Here is a 22,682-nt window from a genome sequence, read left to right as displayed (position 1 = left end):
GCATAATGAATAGTTTGTAAAATGACTATGTTTAGATTTGGCAAACAAGGTGAATTAACTTTCGGTGGATGTTAAATAATTCAAGTGTTATTTATTTGATGATAAAATTTGATTGCTTTGGCTATAGGGATTTATATAAATATATTTAGCCGAATATGTAAAATTTTAAATTAGTATTGAATATGACTTTTGTTAATGTACTTGATAAGTGATAATAGCATGTTAAAACTTGGTATTGATTTGCTAAACTTATTGGATGAATAGCTATTATGTATTGTACCTATACATATATAAATGATGTGATATTGTGATTGGTAAAACAATATGTTTGATTATTCAGATTGGTTCATGGATATGTTTCATGCTTGTAAAGTGTTTGAGCATATTGGAAGTTGACATTAAATAAGACATACGTGGTTAGCATGTTATATATGTTTGGCTAAAGTTTAGAAAAATGACCATATGAATATTAACTTAGGTTCTATTATTATAAGTAAGTTGGTTTAGATAAATTTGTAATAAGGTGGCATATATGTTCAGTCTTATGTAATGAATTACGAGATGTTTTAGTTCATATGTTTATATCCGGTCATTTGATAACGATTATATTTGAATGTTAATTAATTTATGTGTAACTTCAAAATATTTGGTTTGGTTTAGAATATGTTTAAATATGGTAAGTTAGAACGATTAAATCCTAGTTGTATCCATGAATGTCTGAAAGTTGTGCTTCGTTTGGTAATACCTCGTAACCACTTTCCGGCGACGGATACGGGTCAGGGTGTTACATTCCTTGCCTTCTATTCATCAATTTGTAGCTCCACTCCTTGAGCTACTCCCACAGTTGGGGCCTCTTTGAAATTTATTGTCTTGATCTTCTTATTTGATTTCCTAATTAAGAGACCAAGTTTGTTTGCAACTTCTTTTTGACACAAATAAGTCTGATGCTCTCGTATCAATAAAAGGACTCCTTTTCTGGCTTGCGATGTTTATGTCCAAAAACATCAACCCTACCTACTTATTACTCTTTTTGTAGGCTACCATTGAATTAAGCTTCGATGCCTTCTTCTCATCGAGTTTTTCTTTTTTTCCCTCACTGATCGTGGATAGATTGGATTGCTCTAGATAGTCCCGCAACTTATGTGGCCCACAACACAAGAAACACTTCACTGGCTTCTTGTAGCTCTCATTAGCCCTATTGGCTTCGACTTTACTCGCAATTGAACTTAGCTTCATGGACATTTCTTTCGGCTTATCATCCCTCCTGATAGCCGAAAACACTAATTTTTTTAAAAAATTCTACACCATATGTGGTCCTTGACAAAGGAAGCATTTTATCTTGTTCTCTTTTTCCTTTAGTTGTTGGGTTTCCGCTTCCCATTTTTGTGGTTTCCCATTGACACTATTATCGTCGTTATGCCTCTCTTCATCTTCTTTATGGTCTCCTCTACCATTACCCTTCCCATTGGGCTTGGAAGACTCGAACTTATCTTTCCCTGGACTAAGCTCTATAAATGACTCTGCCTCAGCCATGGCTACAATAAGCTTGGTGCCCACGACTTTAACCCATCTTCGAACCAATAAAATGTTTCTTTTTACTCAAGTTAAAGATTTGAAGCATCAGCTCACTGAATGTCCGCACATACTCCTGAATAGTATTTTATTAAGTAAGACAGTACAACTTGGCTTGAGCCTCATTCCTTGCATACTATAGGTAAAATTGTTTCTTCAACTTTATTTGGAACTATTCTTAAGTCTCAATTGTGTTCCCACCATGCTTCTCATTCGTGGACCTACAACTCCACCACAAGAGAGTAACATTAGTAAAATAAATTGATGTAGTGTTTACCTTAACGACATCATCCTCGATGGTCATTGCTTGAAAGCATTGTTCCATTTCTCACAAGAAGTTGTCCATTTCCCTTACGGACCTTACACCCTTGAACTTCTCTAGTTTGGGAACATCTATTGCTCGTTGCTTTGGCTTTAAAGCCAACATCCCATTACTCAAAGCAGCCTTACAAATAGTAAACTCCCTCTTAAGCTTCGCGATCTCCTCTTTCAAGTTTGACACCATAGCCTCAAGAGCGTCATCCCTCTAATAAACCGTAATATATACATATTTTTACCCCATGCTTGACATATTTATGGATGATTTTTCCTTGGTTTTATTGAATTCGATGTTCCTAATCCTATAAAGTCATATTTTATACTCAGAAAAGGTTAGGATGGCGAAAAGAGAAAGAATCGGGCCAAAAACAGACAAATTGAGCCTAAATTAGTGTTTTACACGGCCTAGGCACTTCCACAAGAGTGATCTACATGCCCGTGTGTGACACACGGGTAGACCACATGCCCATGTGTCATGGCTGTGTCGACATTAATCAAAGTTAGGATTGCACACGGCCTGAGCACCTTCACACGGGCATGGCACACGGCCGTGTCCCTATCGAGCCCAAGTCTAGTTCTACACGAAAAAGGTCACTTTTGAGGGTTTTGAAGCATTCTAAAGCCTATATAAACACCTTAGAAGAGGATTAAAGAGGATACACAGAGTAGAAGGCAGGGAAGTACTCAAGAACAGCCATCGGAATCACCTCAGAGATAGTATCTACATCAAGACTGAAGATTTCCATTCAATTTCCTAGAAGTTTTTTGGGTTTCTTTATGTTTTGTTGTTTTCCATGCTTTGAGATTTTTTCCATTATTATTATGAACTAAACTCCCTAAATACCTAAGAGAGATGAAACCTAAGACGAATATTATTAATTTTTGATTTATATGATAAATATTTGCTCTTATTCTTAATTGTGAGTTTTAATCCTTGCTTTAATATTCCAAGATATTAATTCAGGTTTTTGATGTGCTTATTCAGTGGAGGAAAAGTCCCTATTTAATAGTAGATCATTCATAATTAAGCAGAGTTGCATGTAATCCTAGAGATAGGACGACATAAATCTGCCGGATTAGAGTCAAATCTAATAAGAGAATCCATAGATCGAGTTAATGTAACTATAGGAGTTTTAATTAGAAAGAGATTTCAATTAATAGACCTAGAGTTAGTTGTTTTTAGTCTCGAAAGGGATATTAATATAAATCAGGGATTTCTATAGAATAAGTCAAGTGAATAAATCGTCTAATTCAAAGATAATAAGTGAAGTCTAGGTGGATTCTTTCTTGGATATTGTCTTCTCAATCGATTTTTCAAAAGTATTTTCCAACCTTAATCTCTGTCGTAATCTTAGCTAATTAGATAATTAGTTTTAGGTAAACATTCTCTTAATTTTTGGGCTAGATAATAAGATATAGTAATTATTAGTACTTTTAGTCCTCGTGGATACGATATTTCTGGTCTCACTATAACTATACTATTGTTCGATAGGTGCGCTTGCCTTAAGTCAAATTTTCAGTTAGTTTAGCGACCATCAAGTTTTTGGAGCCATTGCCAGGGACTAAGATATTAGGAACGCTTAATTTTTATTACTTTAGCCATTTTTTATTCTTATTGCAATTTTATTTTTAATTTTGCTTAAATTACTAAATTTTCTTTTATTTACTTCTGGCAAGTTTTTATAGTTTATGACTAGAAGAAACCCGTTAGGACGTATACTTTTTGATAGTGAGATCAAAAGCACAGCTCATAAAAACCGAAGAGAAATAAGGCATAGCCTACGATACATAGAGGAAGGGCAACAGGACGATATTCAAACCACAACCAAGGAGATGGCTGATAATTAAAATAATCCGTTACCTCCTGTGGTTGTTGCAAACCCAGTAGATCAGAATCCTGCTCCTCGTACTATTTATGATTATGCTAAACCTCCTTTAACAGGAACTGAATCGAGTATAGTTAGGCCTGTTGTTGCTGCAAATAATTTTAAACTGAAACCTAACATAATTCAGATGATACAACAGTTTGTTCAGTTTGATGGTTTGCAGGACGAGGATCCAAACACTCATTTAGCAAACTTTCTGGAATTCTGCGACACATTTAAGATCAATGGTGTTTCTGATGATGCCATTTGCCTTCGACTGTTTCTAATTTCATTGAGGAACAAAGTTAAACAGTGGTTAAACTTGTTACCATGAGGGTCAATTACAACTTGGGAACAAATGACTAAAAAATTTTTACTAAAATATTTTATGCCGGCTAAAACAGCTAAACTAAGGAATGATATTTTTTCTTTTGTGCAGATGGATTTAGAAACACTTTATGATGCATGGGAATGATATAAGGATCTATTGAGAAGGTGCCCTCACCATGGGTTACCCTTTTGGCTACAAGTTCAAACTTTCCACAACGGTTTGAATCCCTCAACTAGACAGATGATTGACGTAGTTGCTGGTGGGACTATTAATAACAAGACACCTGAAGAGGCTTATGAGTTTATAGAAGAGATGTCACTGAATAATTAGCAGTGGAAAGCCATGAGGACAAAGCCAACAAAAGCAGCCGGCGTTTTTAACTTTGATTCGGTTACTATGCTCTCCAATCAGGTAGAACTTTTGAATAGAAAAATTGATGGTTTACTTGGCTCTTCACAGGTTCATCTAGTAATGCAGTGCGATGCAAGTGGAGGAGGAACGAGCAATTTAGACTATCCATCCTACGGCCCTAACATGGAGAATGAGCAAATAAACTATATAGGTAATAATCCTCGACCCCAAAATAATCCTTATAGTAACACTTATAATGCAGGTTGGAGGAACCACCCAAATTTCTCATGGGGAGGCCAAGGAAATCAAAGGCCACCACCCCCTCCAGGCTTCCAACAACAACCATACCAGCCAGAGAAAAAGCCGAAACTTGAAGAGATGATGACAAAATTTATCTCAGTAGCGGTGACTCATATTTAGAATACTGAAACTGCACTTAAAAATCAACAAGCATCAATTCAAGGGCTCGAGAATCAAATAGGACAATTGGCTAAGATGATTTCAGAGAGACCACCAAGGAGCCTACCCAGCAATACCAAACCCAATCTAAAAGAGCATGTGAAAGCAGTTACATTAAGAAGTGGGAAGATGTTAGCTGAATCTGAAAAGAAGCTGCAACCAGAAGTTGACAGAAAAGAAGGTGAGGAGGAAAAACTCGAAGACAATGAAAAACCGATGTTGAGGGAATATAAACCATCAGTCTCATACCCAGTGAAGTTGAAGAAAGACTACATGGATGCACAATTTGGTAAATTTCTCGAACTTTTTAAACAATTATATATTAATTTACCTTTTGTTGAAGCTATCTCGTAGATGCCTACATATGCAAAATTTTTAAAAGAGTTTCTAACAAATAAAAGAAAGTTTGAAGATTTGTCTACAGTGGAACTCAACGAGGAATACTAGGCTATACTCCAAAATAAACTGCCAACCAAACTGAAAGATCCAGGAAGTTTTACTATTCCCTACTTAATTGGTAGTTTGAATGTTGAGAAGGCACTAGATGATTTAGGCGCTAGCATTAGTTTGATGCCATATAAAATGTTCAAACAACTTGGTCTTAGGGAACCTAAACCCGCTAGGATGAGTATTCAACTAGCTGATAGATCTGTTAAATATCCTAGGGGTATTATAGAGGACGTACTTGTAAAAGTAGATAAAATTATATTCCCTGTTGATTTTTTTGTGCTTGACATTGATGAGGATGTTGAGATGCTTTTAATTTTAGGTCATTCATTTTTAGCCACTGCTAGCGCTGTTATTGATGTAGGTAATGGTAAACTTGTGCTTAGAGTAGGTGATGAAGAGATCATTTTTAAAATTTATGATGCTATGAGATTTTCTAGGGAACATGATGACTCATGTTATTTTATTGACTCTATTGATCATGCTACTCAAGACTCTTTACAGGAAATCGTACATAAGGACACGTTGGAACTGTGTCTTGCCCAAGGAGAGGAAGTAAATGATGATGATTCTGAGATAGGTAAAATAAAATATGAACAAAATTCCAATGAACCTTCATTGAGACAGAAGAGCTACGAGGGTATTGAGGTAAAAAATGAATTAAAATTAAAACCCTCTGTTGAAAAACTGCCTAAATTGGAATTAAGGCAATCACCAAATCACTTAGAATACGCGTTTCTTAGAGATAATTCTACATTACCAGTAATTATTGCTTCAGATTTACAGCCAACTGAAAAAGACGAGTTACTCAAAGTTTTAAAGGAGCATAAAAGAGCCATAGCCTGGAAGATTTCTGACATAAAATGGATTAACCCTTCTTTTTGCACACATAAAATTTTAATAAAAGATGGATTCAAACCCTGTGTGCAAGCGCAAAGATGGTTTGAATCCTAACATGAAAGATGTTGTAAAAGTTGAGGTAATTAAACTTCTAGATGATGAAATTATTTATCCTATCTCTGACAGTTCCTGGGTGAATCCTGTACAGGTTGTTCTTAAGAAAGGAGGCATGATTGTCGTGGCCAATGAGAAGAACAAATTAATTCCAACACGAACAGTCACGGGATGAAGAGTCTGCATTTACTATAGGAAATTGAACGATGCCACAAGAAAATATCACTTTCCCCTACCATTCATTGATCAGATGTTGGAAAAATTATCTGGACATATATTACTTCCTAGATGGACTCTTTGGTTATTTCCAAATCCCAATAGCTTCTAAGGACCAAGAGAAAACGACATTTACATGTCCATACAGTATGTTTTCTTATCGACGAATGCCTTTTGGATTATGTAATGCTCTTGCTACTTTTCAGCGATGAATGCTGGCTATTTTTGATGAACTCGTGAAAGATATTATGGAGGTATTCATGGATGACTTTTCAGTATTTAGTAACTCTTTCCATCTCTTCCTTAAAAATTTAAAACGAGTTTTGATTAAATATGAGGAAACAAATATTGTACTGAATTGGGAAAAATGTCACTTCATGGTTCGTGAAGGGATTGTGTTAGGCCACAAAATTTCTAGCAAGGGAATCGAGGTTGATAAAGAAAAGGTTGAAACTATTGTGAAACTACCTCCCCCTAATTCAGTTAAGGCTATTCGTAGTTTTTTAGGTAATGCTAGATTTTATAGATGATTTATTAAAGACTTTTCTAAAATAGCCAAGCTTTTAACCAATTTGCTAGAGAAAGATGTACCTTTCAATTTCAATCAGGATTGTTTAGAAGCGTTCAATACTCTTAAGGATAAATTAATTAACGCTTCAATTGTAGTTGCACCTGATTGGAATTTACCTTTTGAACTAATGTGTGATGCGAGTGATTTTGCAGTAGGAGCAGTTCTTGGACAGCGAAAAGACAAACACTTTCAACCAATTTATTATGCTAGTAAAACATTGACAGCTGCACAAGAAAATTATACGACGACCGAGAAAGAATTATTGGCTGTGGTTTTTGCATTCGATAATTTTAGACCATATTTAATATTATCTAAAGTTGTCGTTTACACTGACCACTCAGCTCTTCGATACCTTCTTACTAAAACAGATGCAAAACCTCGACTAATAAGATGGATTTTATTGTTGCAGGAATTCAATTTAGAAATTCAAGATAAGAAAGGAGCAAAAAATCTTGCAGCAGATCATCTATCCAGATTAGAAAACCCACATCTCAATGAACTGAATGAACAGGAGATAAATGACTCATTCCCTGAAGAACAACTTTTTGCTATCTCTGACTCTGAAGAACCTTGGTTTGCAAACATTGCGAACTATTTAGCCGCTAAAATTATACCAAAAAGGTTGACACATCAGAAAAAGAAGCGATTCTTTATTGATGTGAAAAACTTTTTTTGGGAAGAACCTTTTCTTTTTCGTATATGTGCAGATCAAGTAATTCAAAGATGTGTTATAGAGACAGAAGTGATTAAAATTTTGGAGCATCGCCACTCAGGACCGATTGGAGGACATTACAGTTGAATGAGGACCGCACATAAAACACTCGAATCAAGTTTTTATTGGCCCACACTATTCAAAGACGCCAACAGGTATGTTGCTACTTACGATAAATACCAACTAACAGGTAATATCTCTAAAAGTGACGAAATGCCCCAAACGTACATGCTCTCATGTGAAATCTTTGATGTATGGGGTATTGATTTCATGGGTCCATTCCCTAGCTCATTTGGGAATAAATACATATTAGTAGCCATTGATTATATGTCTAAATGGGTGGAAGCCCAAGTCTTACCTACTAATGATGCTAGAGTAGTGGTGAAGTTCCTTAAGAAACTTTTCTCTCGATTTGGAATACCTAGAGTAATCATCAGCGATAAGGGCACTCATTTCTGTAATACTCAATTTGATAAAACTTTAAGAAATATGAAGTTTATCACAGAACAGCTACCCTTTACCATCCTCAAACTAGTGGACAAGTCAAAATCGCTAACCGAGAACTTAAACACATTCTAAAAAAAAACTGTAGAGTCAAATAGGAAGGATTAGGCAAAGAAAATAGATGATGCTTTATGGACCTATAGAACTGCTTTTAAGACACCCATAGGAACATCCCCTTACAAACTTGTTTATGGAAAGAGTTGTCATTTACCGTTTGAATTGGAACATAAAGCATTCTAGGCTATAAAATTTCTAAACTTTGATCCCAAACTCGCAGGTGAAAGGAGATTGATGCAGCTGAACGAGTTAGATGAATGGCGAGCTAATGCCTATGAGAATTTAAGAATATACAAGGAAGCAACAAAACGCCGCCATGATGCTCGTTTAAAGCAAAACAAGCAATTTAAAGTTGGAGATCGTGTCTTGTTATACAACTCAAGGCTCAAATTGTTCCCTGGGAAGCTTAAATCACAATGGTTAGGTCATTTCGTAGTCCAAACCGTCTTTTTATATGGGACAGTAGAGGTAAGTCACCTAACTCAAGGCACTTTCAAGGTAAATGGACATCGACTTAAACTTTATAACGGTGAAGACTTCAAAGACAAGAGAGATGAACTACGGCTCCACGAACCTGAATAAACATACCTACCAGATAAAGTCGAGCTTAGACTCTAAATAAGCGCTTCTCGGACGACAACCCGAGCACTAACCCCACTAAATAACTTAGTTTGTTTTTCCTTTTTGTTTTATAATCTGACTGCAGGTATTTTCAGCACACACGGCCTAGCACATGGGCGTGCTTTCGGCCGTGGGCTCCCCACGGTCAAATGACACAGGCTGGCCATGGTTGTGCTAAAACTGGACAAACATTTTTCTCAATACAAGATGACACACGGGCTGCGATAAATAGCTACAGCTGTGTGACACGGCCGTGTGCACCATACCGCTAAGGGACATGGGCGTGTCCCAGACCGTGGTAAAACTGCGCATTAATTTCCAAAAAATATTAGCAGGAACACAGCCTACGATAAATCACTACGGTCGTAGGAGACACACGGCCTATACCACGAGCATGCTTGAGGTCGTATGAAAACTTACCCAAAATTTGAAATGATAAACGAAGTCAGAATAGAACACGAATGTCGACCACGATCGTGTTCAAGAGTCGTGCACAATCCTGACTAATTGACACGGACATGTTGGATTGGACACGGGGGTGGGAGAAACGAAGCGAGTACTACATGGCCGTGCGATGTGGCCGTGTGGGTCACAAGACATAAACACACGGGCATATCCGCAGGCCGTGTGTGATACTGACTTGAAATATCAAACCATAAGCATAAGCCGTGAACACGAGCGTGGTGAACCTAACACGAGCGTGGGAGAAGCAAACGATCGTACACACGGCCGTACGACACGACCGTGAACACCACAAGGCCTGGGGACACGGGCGTGTCGAAACAACCGTGTGCGATCTTGACTACGAATTTCACGAAAAACACAGGCTGAAAGCGTACCACACGGGCGTGGGCCATGGCCGTGTGGCTTAAAATGGGGCTTACACAACTGTGGCCCCCCTTTTTAATCCCCATTAACCCTAATTTCTCCCTTTACCCTTCACTATTCATCATCTTCTTCAACAAGCTCCCTATTCTCCTTCTCCATTTTTCCCTCTTTTCCCCCTCCCCCTCTGACCACCACGTACCGTCACCAGCCACCTCCTCTTCTGCTTTCCCCTTCTCCCTCACCCCTTCCACTTCTCATCACGCACCACCTCGCGCGCACACCGAACACCACTAAGCACCACTTCATTTTTCCATCATTTTCTCTCCATTATCTTCATTTCTTTTACTATCTTTATTTTATTTCTTGTTTCATTTGACTATTTTTGGTCATTCTTTACACTGCTAATGATATTCATGCTTGTGATTCTTATTTTTGTTTAGTGATTTTTCATTTTACTACTAATAGTGCTTGACCTATGCATAATACTACATTCACTCATTCTTGGTCTTTTGTGTTTCCATGAATTTCATTTCTTCCTGCTCTACCACACCATATTTCGTATTATCATCTCATTTGCATCTCTGTTTCATTGTTTCTTCATCTATTTACTGCTTTCATGTCTAAATAAGTTGTCTATGTCAGTTCCTAGGTATTTTTTATCACTATTTCTTGTATCTCTATTGCTAATAACTTGATTTGTCTTTTAGTTGAGATTTGTTTATTTTTCAGTACTATTTTCTTAATAAGATTTATCATTATTCCTTGGGTCCTTTGATTCCTATGTAGTGTCACTATTTAGTTTTGGCATGCTCGAGTATTTGTTCATGCTATTTTTTGACCAATTTATTATTTTGGACTACTCAGATTTTTGGCTTGTAGGTGTGGTGAATATTTTATTGATAACTTAGTCTTTTATTTGTAGACATCATAACGAACCCAAAAGGCAAGAAAGCCGCGGTTCTCGCCTCGAAAAAATTAAAATGAGCGACATCTTCCTCGGGTCCCACCACCGAGATATGACACCCATTCCTCCAATTCCCACTAGGGCCCCAATAAGAATTATTTCAGATTCTACGTGCCCAGCCCCTTGGTGTGGGGCGTTGCTTCGATTGGGCCACACTAGAGAAGGTCCACCTAGCAGTTTCGGTACGGGCCCTCCTCGCCACAACTCTGTGGGACTGATTCTTTGATATCATCGAACCGACATATTTGGAATTCACCTTGAAACTCGGCTCGACTTTCTGGTTACAGATAGTGATGCCGGAATACGACGACCCAGAAACAGTTCAATTCTACCTCGATAGTCTAATACGACAGTTGAGTGTCCCTGAATTTGGAGTTGCCTTGGGACTCTATACTGACGAGTTTATGGAGACCGACCATTTCCCCCACCTCTACCGCCACATATATCGTTCACTTTTATCGTGTTGGGTCGACCTCCACCCTGCTACAGGCATTTATGATCCTAGCCGTTCAAAGGCATCGGCTCTAGCTCTAGCTCTGTGCTATCTCCACGCCCTTTTGGCATATACATTAACGGGGATGCAAGAGAGTACTGGCATTTTCAACACTCACGACGCATACTTCCTGTGGAGCATGAGCCATGGGCATATTTTTATCTCACTTACTTTGTTGCCCTTGCCTTTCGCCACCAGACAGAACGACACCGAAAGGGAGTCACCAGCATCGGCCCATATGTGACTCGTCTAGCGCGATATTTTGGGCTCCTAAATACAATGGTGTAGTCTTCATCGCTCACTCTCATTGGCCAGATGTCCCCATAGGGCATCCAAAGTATGCTCCATATGCGAATGATTAAGCGTCGTTGTGGGTTCAACCCTCCTCAGTACCGACTTGCAAGAGCTACCGATGAGGATGACACCAAGGATATTCTTGACGATATCCCTACAGTTCAAGAGGAACCAACTTCATAGCCATCACTGAGTCACCGACCAGTTCATGCGGCTGCTTCATTGTCGAAAGTTTCTGACCACCTTCATTACTTTGAACAGTATTGTACTCGGCGATTCGACAGCATCGAGGTGACGTTACAACAAATTTGCCAACATTTTCACATATCGCCTCCAGCACCACCACCTCACGATCCAGCTGTCGACGAGGACTATTAAGTCCATCTAATTTTCAAATTGCTTTTCTTTTCATTTTATCTTTATTTTGGTATTTCTTTTGCACTTTTGTTATCAATTACTTACAAGACTTTTATTACTATAATTTGAATATTATTTTATCTAGTTCTTTCATTATTACTAACCATAATAACCATATACATATAAATCCCTTAAATATTATTGATGGCATCGCAGTTTCAAAAGGTTCAGTCGATGGGTACTACTAAGGCATAAATAAACAATCACCTATGACTGCCATGTCCTGCTCAACCACGACCATAGCCACCACGACACCGACCACCACGATAACCTCTTCGCTGGGCACTGTGATTGTGGAACCCAACCTCTACCACCACCTTCACCTCTATCTACATGTCACATACACACTACTTTCAATGCTTCTAAACCTATTTTCGCTCTTTTAAAGATTACATCCAAATTCAGGGCAGTTTTAATTCTCTCCCTCTCTTCTAATATTATGCTTAGATTGCTATTATCTATCTCTGTACATTGAGGACAATGTACATCTTAAGTGTGGGGAGGTTATTTATGTGATTATTAGAAAAATCCCTGAATTTTTATCTTGTTCTAAAAAAAGTTCCTCATATTACTATTAGAATGAATCTTGATTGACTTATGATTTTTTATTAATATGTTTTGAATTAAATCATATGTAACTATGCAGTGATTGTTTAAACTGAAAGACATTAGAGAATCAAGCATGATAAGTTGCCTTTTGAGAAGTAAAATTACTAGGCTTTTTCCCTGAATTGAGGTATTATCTTAAAGTTTTGAATTCACAGGATTGATATCAAATGCCCATAATTTTCGTGAGACTTTGAGCCTTTTAGAGCATATATCTTTCTTGCTTACTGATTTTATTGGTTATGAGTGTGTCAGCATTGATTTGTTATTCTAGAACTTGCTTCGATTATGCATGTCAAGTCAACACCTTTGATTTGATATACGAAAATGATAAAGGCACTTAGGTTTCAACCCATTTACCCCATAAAAAAGCCTACCCACACAATTGACCCCTAGTGAACCCCTTTGGGTGTTAACTATTATTTCTTGATTTTTCCTTTTATATTAACCCACAACTTAACCCTTTTTGATTCGTTAAGAATTTCTCCCTTTTTATTGAATCCCTTTTTATCGAGATTTAATTTGATTAGTTACCTAATTATATTCGTTCATTTCAGATGTTGAATTATTTCTTATTATGTATTTTCTATTATTGTACTTGTTCTATTTCTTAAAAAAAACCGTATATTCATTCAAATTACATATTGTTCTAAAAGAGCTTGGATAAGTTATCATATTGAGAAAAAAGCTCCCTTCATAAGTTTTGGTTAGTGTTAATTCTGACACTTGTTTGTAATTTAGTGATCAGTTTTGTTTTTCTAAGTTTTGTAATCTATTAAATTAATCTGGATTCTAACCCTCTTTTGCAGCCTTTATCCACACCTTTAACCGACGCCCCATTACAACCCTGTTAAAGACCTTTTGATTTGTGTTTCATTTCATTATAGTGGTGGAAATTTGATTTTCATGCAAGCCTATGGTAATAACTTTCCATGTTTGACTATTGAGTGCTTAATTATTGAACCCTAAACACTTTGAGTGATTTGAGTGAATCATTAGTGTGGATGTCAACCTTTTCAATTTGGAATTAAAGGTGATTACTTAGATAAAGGGGGATACCTATGATTTTATGATTGAAATGCTCAATTTGGATTGTTTGAAACTTTAATGTTCTTATAGTTAAGCTCTTAACATATGATTACTTGTGGATTATTTCGAACAATATTGATGAGAATTATAAGTTGAGAAGGATTTATTTTAATTGTAAGTTGAGGATTTTGCTTGAGGACAAGCAAATGCTTAAGTGTGGGGATATTTGATAAACCGTAATATATACATATTTTTACCCCATGTTGGCATATTTATAGATGATTTTTCCTTGGTTTTATTGAATTCGATGCTCCTAATCCTTTAAATTCATATTTTATACTCAGAAGAGCTTAATATGGCGAAACGAGCAAGAAACGAGCCAAAAACGGACAAATTGGGCCTAAATCAGTGTTTCACACGGCCTAGGCACTTCCACACGGGTGATCCACACTCCCGTATGTGACACACGAGTAGACCATATTCCTGCGTGTTATGGCCGTTTCGACATTAATCGAAGTAGGATTGCACACGGCCTGAGTACCTTCACACAGACGTGGCGCACGGTCGTGTCCCTGTCGAGCCCAAGTCTAGTTCTACTCAGAAAAGGTCACTTTTGAGGGTTTTGAAGCATTCTAAAACCTATATAAACACCCTAGAAAAGGATTAAAGAGGATACGCAGAGTAGAAGGTAGGGAAGTACTCAAGAACAGCCATCGGAATCACCTCGGAGACAAGATCTACATCAAGACTGAAGATTTCCATCCAATTTCCTAGAAGTTCTTTGGGTTTCTTTATGTTTTGTTGTTTTTCATACTTCAAGATTTTTTTCCATTATTATCATGAACTAAACTCCCTAAATACCTAAGGAAGATGAAACCTAAGACGAATCTTATTACTTTTTGATTTATATGATAAATATTTGTTATTATTCTTAATTGTGAGTTTTAATCCTTGCTTTAATATTCCAGGATATTAATTCAGGTTTTTGATGTGCTTATTCAGTGGAGGAAAAGTCTCTGTTTAAGAGTAGATCTTTAACAATTAAGTGGAGTTGCATGCAATCCTAGAGATAGAATGACATAAATCTGCCGGATTAGAGTCAAATCTAATAAGGGAATCCATAGATCTAGTTAATGCGACTATAGGATTTTTAATTAGAAAGAGATTTCAATTAATCAACCTGGAGTCAGTTGTTTTTAGTCTTGAAAAGGATATTAACATAAATCAGGGATTTCTACGGAATAAGTCAAGTGAATAAATTGTCTAATTCAAAGGTAATAAGTGAAGTCTAGGTGGATTCTTTCTTGGGTATTATCTTCTCAATCAGTTTTCAAAAGTATTTTCCAACCTTAATCTCTATCGTAATCTTAGCTAATTAGATAATTAGTTTTAGGTAAACATTCTCTTAATTTTTAGGCTAGATAATAAAAGATAGTAATTACTAGTACTTTTAGTCCTCGTGGATACAATATTTCCAGTCTCACCATAACTATACTACTGTTCGATAGGTGCGCTTACCTTAAGTCAAATTTTTAGTTAGTTTAGCGACCATCACCCTCCTCGTCAGCTTACTTGTAATGAAATTGAGCACCCTTTTCATCTTTTCCACATTGGAACCAAAAAACTCCAACACAAAATCTTTGAACTGCTCTTCCATTGAGTCAAACTCACCTGTGCGTCCCTTGACCAACTTGAATGTCACCCTCATGTCCCCCACAAACTCCTCGAGATTAACCACTCGTCTCTAGATTGACCACTCGTCCTTCTAGAGTTGACAACATGTCCCTCTAACAACTTACTTTTTTTTTGCCTTCTCACATATCTCTATTGCCTCATTCTAATCGACAACTTCTTTCGACATCTCAAACGATACCTTCACAACCTTAGCCCTGATACCAACTATTACGAGGCTAGAACTTTAATCTTGCTATCCATGCAGCCTTAGGCGATTCCTTCGACTCAAATATGTCTAAGTCAGCCTAACTCCCACAAAATGAAGATTCCAGCAGAATTCCTCCAAGTCACCAATTTATATAGCGGAAGCAACTCGAGTCAAAAGATTGCTTAAAAGAACAAAATAGCCACAAAAAAGTAATGCACGAGAGGTGTTTGAGTAAATGCTCTCAAAGAATTCTATTACTTTAAAAATTTAGGATACAATGGATGATTTACAACCGAGGGGGAGGCTCTCTATTTATAGTTGTGCTCCCTTAAATCCAACGGTCTAGCTAAATTTACATTGACAGACGAGATGAAACCTATCACTACAATTAAGTGATTTGCAAGATTTACACAATCAAATCAAATCTAATCTTATCAAATTTTATTCTCCTCCATTTTCTATGATTAGTTTCCCTATTTACCAAGGCAGCCTAGTTTCCCATGTTTGTCTCACTAGGCCACGAAGGCTTCAAGTAGACAGGCTTTATCACTTGTTCTTCGAATCGGACCAACTCTCGTGGGTCAAATGATCCTTATCTAATCGATAGGCCTCTATGGGACGCATTTTGTGCAATGGTCACGAGCTTTGCACCTTGGCCTGTGGCACTAGTCTCTACACGTTGGATGAATGAGCAAAATAGTTTATTATATGTTAAAGATGTGTTGCTAAATGCTTATTTTAGAGTTTTATATAAAGCATAATAATAAAATTAACCCTCGATATTTACATATTTATTTAAATTAGCTGATATTCTTTTATTTGGAATAAATTGATCCTGAACCTTTTATTGTTGATGTCACATTATTTTATTATATATGTCAAGTCAATAAATAGTTTAATTTTTTTGAAATTTTAAATTTTCAAAATTATAATTTCAAAAATTTTGAAAAGAGTATTCAAAATTTAAAAATAAAACCTAAAAATAAAATAAAATTACAAAAATTACAAGAGTTGAAACAATAATACAAGAAAAATTATATTTATTAAGGGTAAACTACACATGTAGTCATCCAACTCTTGGTAAGTTTCTTTTTTGGTCACCCAACTATGAAAAATTACAAAACAATCACCTAACTTTTCAATTTTTTCTTTTTTTTGGTCATAAGTGATGGAAAGATGACGTGGTAGCTTTTAAAATTGACATAATAACCCTTAACATTTATAGATTGTGTTAGTTTAGTATTGATTCTAAAAAAAATTAACCCTCAACATTTACACATTGTGCAATTTGGTCTTTTTTTTTTCAATTTTACTTTTTTATGACCCTTCGACCTAGAAAGCTAAAAAAAACAAATCTATAAACTAAGTTTGATCGAAAATATACCAAAAATGAAAACACTCAAGATAATATTTTTCATCTTTTCTAATTCTTTTAAAATCAACCCTCAATGTCACAAATAAAAGCAAAATTGCAAAAAATGACCAAATTGCACAATGTGTAAATGTTGAGGGTTAATTTTTTTGGAATCAAGACTAAATTGATACAATAAATAAATGTTGAGGGTTACAGTTGCTATTATGTCAAATTTGAAAGTTGTCATGTTATCTTTCTGTTAGTAATTTCATGGTTGGTGACCAAAAAAGGAAAAAATTCAAATAACTAGGTGACCAGAAATGAAAAAATTGAATAATTGAGTGACCATTTTATAAATTTTCATAATTGAGTGATAAAAAAATATAATAATAATTAGATAACTTTAAATGCAATTTATTTTTCAAATACACGACAAGTTGGCACCCCTCAATGTTGGTTTTATCATTCCATTTTCTTACCTTTTGCGATCTTGCCACTAGGAGTGAGCAAAATCCGATTAGATTCGAAAAAACTCGATATAAATTTTAAATTTTGAATTAAATAGTTCGAGTTATTTGAGTTAATCAAGTTATTTGGATCAACTTGAATAAAAAATTAAGTTTTTTAGTTTAACTTGAATATGAATTATACAATTCGAGTTATTCGAAAATCCGAATAAGAAAAGACAAAATTACACCGTTTTGATAAATGTTTACTTTTTTAAAAGTTAAAATTTAAATTCATTAAGTTAAAAGACAAAATTACGTCATTTTGATAAATGTTTACCCATTAAGTTAAAAGACAAAATCATTATATTGTTTATGTAGTTAAATAATCTTGTAATTCGTCTACTAGTTAAATAATCGGTCTATGTAAACGCAACATTGAGTATAAATAATATGATTCATTAACTCGACTTGACTCGAAATTTTTTATTTAATTTAATTTAATTTAAAAAAAATTTAAATTAAATTCGATTGATAAAATAAAATTCATCGATTCAATTAAACTTTACTTAATTAAATATTCACCGTAATGCCACTGTGAACAAGATGAAAGAGTGTTTCCCTCTAAATGTGCAGAAAAATCCAAATCCAATAGGCGCATCCAATCGCATCAATGTTCGACATCTTAATCAACTTAAAAATCTCTCTCTCTCTCTCTCTCTCTCATTTTTAAAGAAAATTTCAAATGAAATTTATCTACTTCAAGATAAAGGCAAAAGGAAATCGTGATCATATTGCAAGAATTAAATGAAGATAAGAACGTAACAATTAGCTAATATAATATTTGATATATGAATTTAATTTTTTTCTTAATTTAATATTTAAATTTTTTATTTAATTTGGTATATAAATTTGATTTTTTAATTTAATATTTAAATTTTTTATCTAATGTAGCACTTATATTCGACAAATATTATACAAATTACTCAAATACTAATAATGTTATTTTTATGAGATAATAAAATAATCAATATATGATCAACGTGTAATATATGACATTATTTTTTTGTATTTTAAATGTTCAATTTCTTTTTGTTTAATTTGATTTAATTTAATTTTAATTTAGCATAACAAATTTCTTTTATTTAAGGCTTTAAAACTCTTATTTTTTTCTTCAATATCCATTCACTAAGCATATCTCAAAGCATAATTTTTGAACACAAATTTTCTCTAATACTAATGATATTTTTGTAAAATTAAGAGCTTTGTGACGCCAAGCCATACTTTAGGTATGTGTTCCTTCTTGAACCATTCCTACCATTAACAATAAAAGTAATCTCAATCCCAATGAAAGGTAAAATTCGAGCATATTGTTTAGTGAAACAAAAAAAAACTCCAAACGAATACAATCATTTTGCCATTGAAGTCCATGTTACATGTCACATGTCGGTCTTACATTAGTTATTTTTGTCCCCTCATAAAAACTTACACTGTCCATATTGTGTTTCGAGTAATTTGAATAATATTTGACAAGTTTAGATACCAAATTAGGTTAAAAAAAATTAGATACCAAATTAGGAAAAAATGTTAAATCATGTACCAAATTAGATAAAAAAAAAGCTTAGTTACCAAATTTATGTATTAAGAAAAAATATGTCATGTCAACAATGAAAGTTTGACGGCCAATTTACTTCAAATAAAAGAGTAGAGACCAAATTAAAAAAGTGTAAAAATTGAGGCTAAATTTATTATTATGTCATATATATAAAATGATAAAATAAGTATTTAATGATATAATTTTAACTATTTTACTCTTCTATCTAACGTGCAACTCCATTTTATTTATTTTAATAGAGAGATTAAAATACAATCCGAGGTATAGTGAAGTACTATCATAGTAATTTTACCGATAGTTCAAGAATCAATTTAGCTGTTAAGTTTAAAAATTAATGTGCCACATCATCATCGGTTCATTACGAAGTTAATAAATGAGTGACCAAAACATTACAAGTCTATAATAATAATGATTAGTTTTTAACTTTTCATAGTTGGAGGATAAAAATTTTTTTTAGTCAGGAATAATGTTGAGGTGTATTAACAAGTTAATGGAGCAGTGCCTTAAATCATCAACTTTGAATAATTAAATGTTTAAATTATAATAATTATAATTAAATGACGAAAGTGTATATTTACTAATAATGGAGTTACTTTATCTTCCTTTGAAAATTTTAATTTCTTTTTTGTTTCCATATGTCAAAACATGCTTTCAATTGATTTTGTGTCAGCTTTGTTGTTCATGTTGAAGGTTGTTTTCTTCCTTCATTAATGCTTGGTCCTACCAACTTTTTTTAAAAAAAAATATCTTTTAAAAGTAAACCCAAAAGATAAAAAGGAAAAGGTTATTTTTAGGCAAGCATTTCAGAATGGGTTGAAATGGAAGCACAAAGTTGCACATTTTCTTCCATCCATTTGAATCAATTGGTTGAATTCAAATTAATTAATGCGAATATCCCATCTCTTCATTTCAACAAAAGGAAATATATATTTTTGGATAAATAAAAATATTAAAAAATTAATATGTTTGTTGAGGGATTAATACTTTCGAGAAAAGTTTCGAAATATCATCCGCCGAATAGTTGATTGAGCCCCAACAATGTTAAAATATATCTCCCAATAGGGGTTTTGCCCTCATACTCTGTCGAGGGCTAACATGCCTTAAGAGGTTGCCTGAAGAGGCTTGATTTACAAAGCTGAGAACACCTTAATTGGTGGAGATAAGACTTGTAAGGCTCAAAGGAAACATGTCAATATAACACATATACTTGCAAGTATTGTCCCTCGGTGGAGGTTTACAATGTTGCTTGAAGAGGCCTAGTTAGGGGTGTTCAAACTTCGGTTAAAACCGAATTAACTAACTGAACCGATCTAATTTGGTTAATCGATTGGTGGTCGAATTTAGTTCTATCAGAAGTCGGTTAATGGTTTATTGGAATTTCGGTTATTAGTTAATTCTATTTGAAAGCAGGTAATTAATCGAATTAAATAATTAATATTATGTGTTAATTTCAAGACTTATGTAGTGTTTCAAGACATAAAATTTCGATTAATTCTATTAACTTTCAAGATAAAAACATATATTTCGGTTAATTCAATGTGTTTTTTATATGTTTTATACTTGTTTTAACCAAAAGATAAAAATATATAAATTTCGGTTAATTCAGTTAACCAATTGAATTAACCAAAATATTTTGGTTCGATTAACAGTTAAAGGATTATACAGTTTGGTTAATTTAGTTAATGCTAGTTCAGTTCGGTTATTAATCGAACAGACCGTTTGAACACCCCTAGGTCTAGTTCATAAATCAGAAGCACCTTAATTGATGGAGATACGATTTGTAAGGCTCAAGAGAAATGTGTCAATATAGTGCGTAACAACAATTATGGAAGTCACTTGTGTGCAGGGAGACTAAAACTGCCAAACCTAAGGCATATAATTAATATACTTGCAATTATAATGCCACTTGAGTTACATCTTCATGCAACCTCTCAAGGAACTTTGACTCTCGACAGAATACGAGGGATAAAACCTTACCATAAGGACAATACTTTAACATTGTTGAGTGTTTGGTTAACTGCTTAACGGACGATAATTTAAAATTTTCTATTCTTTATTTTTTTTTAAAAAACCTAAATAAGCATCTACTCTTTTATTTTCATCCTTGAAAGTATTAATTTTAACTACCAGTAAAAATACTTTTAAATATTCAAATTCCTCGGTTACAAACAACATTTTGAAATATTAAACTAATAATATTCATCTATTTATTTATATATGTATTATTATATTATTTTAAAGATATTTTCATATTAATATCTATCCTATTTTTATTTCACTTTAGGACTCCAAAATTTTGAAGTAGAATAAAAATGAAACTACCATTATGGGATCTCAATTTCTGATTACGGCCCAAAAGTAAAACATATACTATATAACATATAATGAAACAATTGTAAAATACATTGAGATTGAAAAAATCGCAAAATATTATTTTATATACAATATTGAGGTGAAGATAATGCTATTTAACAATCACTCCATATAAATTAATATAAATCTTTTTAAAGATATATATTGAGTATATTTGATTTTGTGAATAAAATATCTTATTAATTAAAAATAAACATAAGGTTTATTTGAAATGAATGTACTGATTTAGAGATATTTTAAGTTTTTACTTGAAAATAGTAATTTTTGTTATTTATTAAATTATCTTTTTATAAAATGTATTTTGTAAAAAAAGAAAAAGTTTTTAAAGGTTATATGGACACTTATGAGTGTTAAATTTTTGCAACCTAAGTTTTTTTGCGCCCAATGGAATCGAAGGGAATGATTATTGAAATATTTAAAGTATTTCGATAGCTATGAGTGATGATTTTCCAGTAAATTACTTAAAATTTGAACTGTAACAATAAAATTTAATCTTATAATAGGTTTGAATAATATTTAAATGAAACTTGATATCTATCAATGTAGTTTTAAAAATTAAAAATATCTATGTAACTGTATATTTGAAGATTGAGAGGGTTATTTAAATGAAGTGAGTGTTGAGTTTTATGAGATCCTGGTTAGGTAATTTAATTGACTGGATAATTGATTTAGTATAGGGATTACATCGTAAAGGTAGTAAAAGTTTATTCTTATAGATTTCTATTTACTAATGATAATAAATTATCGATTAGGGCCTACAATGATAATTTAGCCATTTCCTTTATAGATAGTGGCCGGTTAAGTGTTGGCATTATTTAGAATATTTTTAATTTTATATAATTGTTAGATTATATATATACTGGGGCATAGTGGATGGAGTAGGGAAAAATTCATTTTCTTTCATCTTTTCCATCATTGTCTTTCTTTCTTGTTGAGATAGGGAAATTAGCCAAGTTTGTGCTATTGCATAGTGAGATTCGAGCCTATTTTACATGAATTTTTTTTGTTTTTGGGATCGTTGTACTTCAATCTAGCTAACAGTTGTGTCCGGTCGTTTCTAAAATTGTTAAGGATTCATGAGAATGTCATTGTTGAATGCTTGAAATTGTGGTGTTAAATTATTAGGCTAGAGGAGAGGTTATAAAAAAGGACCAGTTTGTAAAATGAAAATTTGTTAGTTTTGAATATCAAGACTTAAGTGTAAACATTTTGAAACCAGTTTGAGATTTCTATAAATGTTGCTATAATAGGGCTCAACTGTATAATGTGTGAGGTTTAAAGGAATTGCGAGTGACTGAATTGAATTGACTCATATGCATGCTAAGCTGAGGAATGATATTTGGTTGATTGCAAATTTAATTAAATTATATTATAGATCAAGATTTGAATCAACCGAGAGAAGA

General features: G+C 33.9%; 1 non-coding gene across 1 annotated transcript; it reads right to left on the bottom strand.

Annotated features, from left to right (window-relative positions):
* Positions 1-4,161: 4,161 nt before the first annotated feature.
* On the bottom strand, positions 4,162-4,268 carry LOC128295775 (small nucleolar RNA R71). The gene has a single exon (XR_008286326.1). It is a non-coding gene; the product is annotated as a small nucleolar RNA R71 (small nucleolar RNA).
* Positions 4,269-22,682: the final 18,414 nt, after the last annotated feature.

This window comes from Gossypium arboreum, chromosome 7 (assembly GCF_025698485.1).
Source record: "Gossypium arboreum isolate Shixiya-1 chromosome 7, ASM2569848v2, whole genome shotgun sequence".
In the NCBI taxonomy this organism is placed as follows: Eukaryota; Viridiplantae; Streptophyta; class Magnoliopsida; order Malvales; family Malvaceae; genus Gossypium; species Gossypium arboreum.
This window is presented reverse-complemented; position numbering and strand designations above follow the sequence as displayed.